This window comes from Gavialis gangeticus, unplaced genomic scaffold (genome assembly GCF_001723915.1).
Source record: "Gavialis gangeticus isolate Ggan-Ray unplaced genomic scaffold, GavGan_comp1, whole genome shotgun sequence".
NCBI classification, from domain to species: Eukaryota; Metazoa; Chordata; order Crocodylia; family Gavialidae; genus Gavialis; species Gavialis gangeticus.
This window is the reverse complement of record NW_017729000.1, coordinates 19,506,123-19,515,420: the sequence shown is the minus strand read 5'-3', so window position 1 is coordinate 19,515,420 and position 9,298 is coordinate 19,506,123. Positions and strand designations below refer to the sequence as shown.

Sequence of the window (9,298 nt, the reverse complement as noted above, 5' to 3'; positions counted from 1 at the left end):
GGGGGGAGAAAACAGGGGGGCAGGAAGTAGGGGGAAGACAGAGAGAGGCAGCCATACCCATGATGAGTGGCAGTGACCAGTGCTGGGTGCCAGGCAGAAGCAGGACCTGGCAGCAGGTGCGCTTGCTCTTTCTGGGGTCCTTCTGGCTGCAGCTCCCTGAAGCCTGTGCTGGGGCTGCCCTGTGGCTCCTCTCTGCTGCTGCTGCCACCACCCCACAATCCTGGAGTGGCCTAGAGGTGGTACAGGGCAGCAAGAGTAGGGAGGAGCCACAGGGCAGTCCCAGCATGGGCTCTGGGCAGCCATAGCCAGAAGGGCCCCATGCCAAAAGTGGTGAGCACACCTGCTACCAGGTCCTGCTTTTGCCTGGCACCCAGCACCAGCCACTGCCACTCATCATGGGCAAGGCTGCCTCTCTCTGAATCCCCTCTCCCTTCCTTCCCAACCATCCTGCACCTACAGTATGGCCCGGCAGCTTACACCAGCTAGTGGCCTGTGTGCTGGAAGCAGCACTGGACGAGCACCAGCATCAGCTGTGGAGGCAGGTGGCAGCTTCCTCCTGGGAATCGGGGCATCTGCCTGAGCCCCTCCTTGGGGTAAAAGGGCGGCCAAAGGGTGAAGCTGCCACCTGTGCCCATACCAGACCCCCCTCCCCCACCCCCCACATTGCCTGCAGCCCCATCCCACAAAGGGAGGTTCGGTGAGCTGTTGCAGGGGCGGGGTTACCTGGCCCACGACAGCTACTCAAAACTCCCTATGTGGCCTGTGAGCCCAAATAATTGCCAACCCTAACCTAGATTGAGATTTGGTTCCCCTCTTGCCTAAGCTTTCTTTCTTTTTTTTGGTTGCTTACACTGAATCTTATGTGGGCTGTACATATTCTTACACCCTGGTTTTAGAATGATTCTGTTCTCGTAATGATTATACAGTACTGCATTCTCTAGGGCTGTTGCAGCATGTCAGGCCTAGCAGGCTATGTTACCTGAATTTTGTGTATAGGTCTCTGGGCTTGCCTATAGATATCGTCATCTCTGCAAACTATTGTACTGCACCTTAGAAAACTAATATGAATCAAATGAAAAGAAGTTTCCCGCTCTATCTGATGCGCCTCTGCCCTGATGGCCAGGAACCACCTCGGTCAATGGCAGATGATTTCTGCCCTTGCTTTTTCTGCACAAATTACTTATGATGAAAGTACCTCAGAGAAGGGGAGAGTGCCTCTCAGAGCATTCTTTTTTTTTTTTTGATTCTTTAAAACATGAAGATACCACACCATCTGGTGGAGGCACTTGTGAACAGACAGACAGTCAGGTTAGGTCATTTCAAACCAGTGGCCTGCCTGAGATTTGTAAACACTGACCCATGTCCTCTAAGCAGGCCAAGTCCCTACAGGACAAATTATTCTGAATTTTTATTCTGATCAATAATGAAAGTTAACTGTGAGAGCCTGCTGTATCACCAGTTTGCTTGCAGCTGAGTCATATGAAAGAGGAGGCAGCAATGCTTGGTGAAGAACCACAAGAAAAAGCTACACTAAGGGGGAGGAGAAATTGAGGCAAGCTGCACATAAGGCTTTTATAAAGCTTGGGAAAGAATCCACAATGCAAGTTTATGAATGGATCCTGCACTACAACATTGTGTGGCTTCATAGATCTTTATAGATCAATTCCAAAAAGGACCATTTTGATGTAGTCTGACCTGCTTTGTGACTCCCATAGTAGATTCCAAGCTTCTCATAAACATTAATACATTTTTCCTTGTGGCAGCCTGGTGAGACACAGAGATGAGAACTTCACAGTACAGATGGGGTGCTGAGGGACCAAAAGATTAAATAATTTGTGTCAAGATTACACAGTGAATCTGCAAAGGAGCTAGGAGCTGAAACAATCATTTGAGTTCCAGGCCAATGCTTTAACTATAGAGACCACTATTCCTACAGAAGGAATGAATGAATGAGCAAATCAAGGAGGTTTATCCACAAGAGTAGCCAATCATCACCCCAAAACTTGAAATTTAAACCTTTATAGGTTTTGTTGTAATAGTAAAGGTGTTTCTTTCCCCATCTTCTACCCTCAAATTAATAGGTACAGCAGTAGATCGCTTACAGTGTCTTGCTGCAGCTCTAAAAGCATAAATTTCAGCCCTGCTGTGGACCCAGGCTGGGCTTGCTGTAATTAGGTGCCTGGTCACTTCGGCCAGTGTCAAAGGAGGCTGGATGCAAGGCTAGTCACATCAATCTTAATATGCTGTTTACTATAGGAAACTGATGTCTCTGGGGGACTTTGACTTTACCCCCAAATAATCTGATTATATTAATTTGAGAATTATGTATCCAAAAAAAAAATCACTGACAGCATAGGTGGTGACTCTGGTTTTTGCCAGTGGATGCTTGCGGACATAAAAAACCCAAACAAACAGCACATTGGTTCACTTGCTTATCAGTTCACTCTAGGCAATTTAAAGAAACCTGCAAAGATTGAATCAATTCAGCCTCAGGCTTTTTTGACTGTCTGTACTTAGCCTTCAAGTTTAATGACTAAAGAGGTTGGGGTGTACATTTCCACACTTTTAGAGAAGCAAGCATCTGTGATCAGGATTTTTTGCCAGTCAGACAGCATAAAAACATAAATATTTCAGCTGTTCTCTTTGCAGAGTCCATCTGATATTCACAAATACTGTTTCTTCCTCTGTTCCTCAGATGGTTTTGTAGTAAGTTCATAGTAATGTATGTGTAAAACCTGACAGATGGCTCTTGCAAACTTTTGAATAGATGCCCTTGCACAGGAGTGTTTCATAATTATTTTGTTCATCCTCAAGCTGTGGGAGATGAAAGAGGAGCAAGTACTGCAGGTCATTTTACGTAGGACATGATGAAAATGTGCCTTACCAAGCACAGCCACAGGCAGTGAAGACTGATCCAAAACTTACTAGAATGGTGGGAAAACGTCTATCCACTTATTTATTTTTGAATCATGACCAGGAAAATAGAAATGAGTACAGAGCTCCAGGGAGAAGGTGAAATTAATACATTAGCTGAGTTCTGTGGCCAAGGGGCTTGTGTTGCGAGCTGGGTATTGGACGTTTGAGAGCTCAAGCCTGATCTTCTCAGTTAGAAATGGCAGTCCTTGGGGGCTTGAGAAAATGTTGGGGATGGTCCTGCTTTGAGCAAGAAGTCAGACTAGATGACCTCCTGAGGTCCCTTCCAGCCTTAATTTTCTATGGTTCTATGAACTTTGACCATGAATGTCACTTTACCTGTATTTTAAAAATGATTTTGTATTCTGTGTGAAAAGCATTTAAAAAACTGAGTTCTCAGCTCAGATACTTTCAAATGTTAGCTTCACTCCTCCAAAAAAGAAAGTTTTGAACTGTAATCGGATTTAAAATTTGCAGGGCATGCCTTTTTTGTTTGTTTGCTAATTGTAACAGACTAAAACCACAGGAATGGTGAACTGCAAATAATATGGGGCATGTGAGATGCATACAATTAGTCCTGAACCTTACTTCTGAGGACTTCTCATTTGATTAAGCATCAATAAATAATACTCTGGATTTGGGAAAGAGAAATAATTAATTGACTGGACATCATTCAATGAAGTTAGTGTGTAGTTACATAAATTTAATAAACTAGTAATACAAGGTGCAACATGAATTAAGAAATGTAATCTCAGCTATGACATTGGTTCTATATGCTGTTCTGTAAACTTTGCTGGAACTCTCATGTGCCAGATGTATTTTTAGATCTTTTTTTTTTTCTTGTTGTTCTTATCCAAGTCTCTGGCATTTTAGACCTATGCTCATTTTGAAAAATTTAATGACAACTTTGTCAGTAAAGGATGTGGGTTTTACCAGCATAGTTACATTGGTCCCTGGTGCAGACAAAATTTTAAGAAGGATTATTACATGTATTATTACATGTACTGTTGGTATACATGTATGGGGGTTTGCCACTTTAATTATGCTGAAATAGTTTTAACAAGGCAATATCCTTGGACATAAATATTATTATTATGTTTTTAAGCATAGTATTTTAAGGCCTCCATTTCAAGTGAGAAGTGTCTGTACTTAATACTTAATTTAGATGAGGAATTGAGCCACAATCTATGGATAAAATTCAGATGCTGTCAGATTCTGGCAGAGGAGGTTTCTGACATTCTGGGTAGGTGCTCTAACCACTGAGATATTGCAGAAAAGGCAAGTACTGTTGCTCCATCATCGTGGAAACTGTATTTTAAAAGAAAGTAGTAGCTATTTCTGCACTTTGGGTAGAGCCCAGTCCAGTAGATGTGCTCAAAATATTGGATTAAGCCCTTGGGGAGGGGTAAGCAGGTCAATTCATGCTTTATGGATTCCAGCAGGGTTTAGGGATGAGAAACTGGGACTTCTCAGACCCAGTGGCAACGCATGGGGGGTGCACGAGGTGCACGTGCACCCCCTAAGCGTCGCAATGCACCCCCTACAAAAAGGCACCACCAACACTGTTGGCGGCGCCTGTAAGCAGTCGCTGCTCACCACCCCCACTGCCGATGCTGCCAGAGGCGTCTACAGGGGCATCAGCGATTGCCGCTGGCTGCCACTGATGCTGCCAGCGATGTCTGCAGGTGGTTGCTGACCCCAGTCGGCGCTCACCACCCCACCCCCCGCCGCTGACAGCACCAGTGGTGTCTGTGGGAGCTCCTGCTTACTGTTGCCGTGCTCCTGCCGCCACCGCCCCCAGCACTGCTGTGCCCGCCCCCCCAACCACTGGGGGGCATATGTCATTATTGCTTAGACCCCTTTAAACTGAGACACTTTGGAATGGACATAGCAACAAATCTTTCAATGCCTAGCAGACTTTAATATCAAAACTGAGATATCTATGGAGTTGATACACCTCCCAAGTTACGCAGCAGCTCAGCCAGGGTTTCAAGGAGCACAATTCTGTACTTCTGTACCTAAAACCCCTTTTTGATTCTGGGTCCGAGTTACTTACCCAAGACACGAAACAAGTTGCACCTGGGGGGGTGGCGGGAGCACAGAGCGCCCTTTGCGCTCCTCCCCATGGTGCACAGCCCCTGCCAACAGCAGCAGCAGACACAGGCACTGCCACCTGGCAGTGCAGCCCTGGCCAGTGCTGCATGTGGCAGCAAGGAGCGCAGCTAGGCTGGCCTGCTACTATCGCACAGGGCTCCCCAGGGTGCACATGCAGCTCCAGCCACTCACATGCCACTAGGAGAAGCCCTGTGCAATAGAGCTGGCTGCTGTCCCCACTCCTTGCCACAATGGACACAGGGAACGGGGCTCCTCACTACCACCACCAGAGTCCCAGCACCTGCACATGGGGAAGGCAGCTGGCTCCACAGTGAGGGGCTTCCCCGGTGGTGCACGAGTGCCAGGAGCTGCACATGCACCACAGGGAGACCCTCGCGATAGAGACAGGCTGGCCTGGCTGCACTCCTTTTCACCACGTGCAACGCTGGCCAGATCTGTGCACCACTGGGCAGCAGCATTTAAGCAGCCCACAAGCATCCCCACCTGCTACTGCTGTTGCCACCAGTGGCAGGGGCTGTGCACTATGGGGAGGAATGTGTGGGGGGTCCCCACAGGCCCCCTCATACCCCACATGCCCACACCCTGCCCCCAACAATCTCCCAACATACCCTATACCCCACACACACACACAACTCCCCCCCGCAACACCCTACCATATATACATACACATTCCAAACACACCCCACAAACAATATACAAGAGTAAGGTTTTATTTTTGCACTATTATGCAATCACCTCTATATACACTATGTAAAAATACTTTTTGTAATAAAATTAAAATATGTTAAAGTAGGTGTTTGACTTTTAGTGTATGATTTGTATTTTTTCTGGTTCCAAGATGGCAACCCTCCCCTCCCAAAAGGAGTACTTCTGGGGGCAAGGAGAGGGACTTCTGATGGCAAGGACAGGGGTTAGGGGTGGGACTTCCTGTCCCAAAATGGCAAATGGGGGTGGGAGGGCACCTGTCAAGGGGTAGGGCTACCCTTCCAGTCCTGGACAGCTCACCAAAACTCATTAAGTGGCCCTCCAGCTGAAATAATTGCCCACCCTTGGTCTAGGCACAGATCATGTTTTCTTAAGTTCACATAAAACGTCTCCACTGCAGAGCAGGGAACAGAAAATACCAGTACTGCTCTCCTGGTTTTGCTTTGGCAAAATCCACCTTTTATATTTGGAGACAGAGAAGTGATAAATTGCCATACAACATAATGGCTCGTTGTTGCAAAAGCAGTAATACTTTGTAACTGTGATGCACGCTTTTCATGAAAGGATATCAAATCACTATAAAAATCAGGTAGTTGAGTTTTCTCTGTCTTTTCCTGATGTCACAGAGAAAACTTACCCTGTGAGGTAACAAAACTTGTGTGACACTAAGGTGCTCAAGAACCATGCATATTTCATGAACTTTAATTGTGATATTCACTTGCTGTATGCCCCTGTGATGCCCCCAGTGGACACGTGGTTACTGCTTCCTCCAGCTCTTCCCTGTTATTTTGCTTAATGCCACTCAAAGGGCTTGGGAGTCTGCCCCAACGTCTTACAGCAGGTCCACAACAAACTTGCCACTTGGACATTTAGTTGTGCCCTTCAGGCTCTGTTAGCATGACAGAACACCAGGCACTTTATGAGCTGTTTGTGGCCTCCGTCCATTCCTATAGCCATGCCCATGACCTGCAGATGTCACTCCATATTTCCTCATACCGGTTGGTACAGGCTTCATCCCTCTTGGCCTTGGCCCACCAGTTACTCTAGCTGCAGGCTCCCAAACCTGGGGCCACTGACATTGGCCTGGCTCCTCAGTCCTAGCCTTATCGTCAGCTGCTGCCTAGCCCTTGTTGATCCTTCTGGGCGCAGGCCCTCACCTTCTTCAGTTTGAGGGAACCTGTACCCACTCCCTGGATCAGGCTTGAGGCCCCCCTTCAGTTTCTGCTGGTCTCCGTCTCCCTAACTCGAGCCCCTCCTATGGCAACATCCAACTCTAGCGTGCCCCTCTGGTACCCCCGCATGACCTCCTAGCCTCCCCTAATAGCCAGTTCCAGTCCTCTGGTTGTAAACTTAACTGCAACAACAGTACAAGCAACTGCTTTTGAACAAAAGCATCCCCCCACTCTGGGTAAATGACATCCCATCAGCCCTCCCTCCCTTGAAGCTCTCAGCTCCCACCTCTCAGGGTGGTTTGGATGCCTACCTGGGTGTCTCCTACAGCCCTTCTCTCCCAGGAGCTCTGTTCCCTGCAACACACGCGGCCAGACTGCCAGCCTTCTTCCAGGCACTGGACTTGTCTGCCTTGGAGCCTTGCTGCTTTTGGTGAGATGACTCCCTAATCAACCACAGGGATTTCCCCTCCCTGCTGCAGCTTAATCCAGCTGTTTACAGCTCTAATTCTCCAGCTGCCTGAAAACCTGCACCACTGATCCAGCTCATTGTGGTGGAGCTAGCTTTGGCTTAGCTGCGTGCCTAGGTAGCAAGGCTAGGCTACTACTCTTTCCCCTTTAAGTAACAGGGGACCTTTGGCTCCCTGTTGCAGCCCCTTCCCATATCATTTTACTTTTCTCTGTAAAACATATATAGATTATAGATTCAATGAGCATTTATTGTGACTTATGTGCCATACATATCTATTAGGCACCCTTCTAACAGATAGCATGTCTTTAATGAAAAGGACCAAATGTGCAGAAGGAATTCAGCATGAGGGTAAAGCAAATGCAAACTCATACTCACCTTCAGCAAAAAACTTGCCAGCTTGATTCAGGGCAGAAAAGTTATCTGGAGGTTTAGAAAAATAAAAAAGGTCTTAGAAAACTTAATATCAAATAATTAATCAATCTAAAAGCCAACTACAGCAAAGTAATACAAGCCCACAGAATATAATTAGTAAAAGTAAGACTTTTTGCCTTTAGACCTGAGCCTCTTGTTTGAAAGTTCCCAAGTGCTTTACTGGCATTCATTAAGACTTACAACCAGCTTGTGGTCCAGGCAGGTATCCTAACCAAGCAGGAAACAAATTTAATTAACCACTACAGTGTCCTTTGACCAGAGTGCAGTTCAATTTACCAAAGAATCTATACAGACTGTAAGACAAGGGTGTAATAAAATCTGCATTTTCTAGACTCCTGTTGCCACAACCTTGATGTTGTCAGTCTCCAGGTTTGAACTAGTGGTGACCTGTAGCTGAACATTCTCAAATTATTAAACCTGAGTATTAATAATATACTAGCTACGGTTCAACTAAGAATAGGCTCCGTGGTGAGGGTCACAGTATAAGCCCAGAGTAGCAAAGAGTTCCTACCTCAAACAGCTCGCATGCCAAACAGACAACACAGACACAAGAGGCAAGTACAAGTAGAGAAAACCACGTGAGGGCAGCAAATATTTGTTAGTTGCAAGATTTTGAGGGGTGGATAGTTAGAGGATGACCATCTAAATGGAAAGAAAAATGGACTGAGGAGGACAGGACAGGAAGAGAGGGTAAGTGGGAAAGTAGCAAGTGCAGCAGCAGTACAGCGAGCCAGAGAGGCCTGGAGCAAATATCCAATCAGAACAGGGCATTGACAATTCTCTGGATGTTCTGCACCTCTTCTGGCTGCTTCTGCCTACTGCAGCATCTGGTTATCACCTCTCGGCAGTTTTCTTCCAAGGCTATGTGGCAAGGCACCGTGCCCTGGCAGAGAGGGAGGGAGTGGGGCTGGGGCAGGCACTGCCCACCCAGGAAGGCATGGAACAGAGCTGCTAGCAGCTCATCTGGGGGATGCAGAAGAGGGGTGGCTCCTGCACACCCCAGGAGGGCATGGGGGTGTGTGCCCCCAGATCTGCGTGCCGGGCAAGGGCAGGCTGCTGCTGCAGGCTGGGGCAGCACCAGGCTTTTCCTGGTGGGGGTGGGCTGGGGCTACACTTGGGGCAGGCAGTGGCAGTGCTGGGAGGGATGCTACAGGGGGAGGGGAGGCTGCAGCCAACCCAAAATTTGCTATAGCTCCCCCCAGTGCTGCGGCCCGCCCCAAGTGCAGCCCAGCCCAACCCCCCTCCAGGAAGAGCCCAGCACCGCCCCCGGCCCGCAAATCCAAGGGCACATGCCTCCCAGGGTGCACGGAGCAGAGGGAGGCACCACCCATGCCCGGCACCACCCATGCCCTGCACCCCTCCAACAAAGCACTCATGGCTCCATCTCATGCCCTACCTTGCCCCGCCCCACCCCACCCCGCCCAGGCAGTGCCTGCTCCTGGCTCAGTCCCAGCTCCACTCCCTCCCACACAGTCGAGGCCTTGATTCTGGC

The 9,298-nt window shown here is 48.0% G+C and overlaps 1 long non-coding RNA gene across 1 annotated transcript in view; it reads right to left on the bottom strand.

Moving 5' to 3' along the window:
• LOC109290012 overlaps nucleotides 1-8,174 on the bottom strand; it is a 169,951-nt gene extending 161,777 nt beyond the window's left edge. Inside the window, exons 1-3 of the long non-coding RNA XR_002095485.1 lie at nucleotides 8,083-8,174; nucleotides 7,750-7,794; nucleotides 1,696-1,808 (exon numbers count right to left, since the gene is read on the bottom strand). This is a non-coding gene — a long non-coding RNA (uncharacterized LOC109290012). The remainder of the gene's footprint in view (nucleotides 1-1,695; nucleotides 1,809-7,749; nucleotides 7,795-8,082) is intronic.
• Between the last annotated feature and the right edge of the window lie 1,124 nt (nucleotides 8,175-9,298).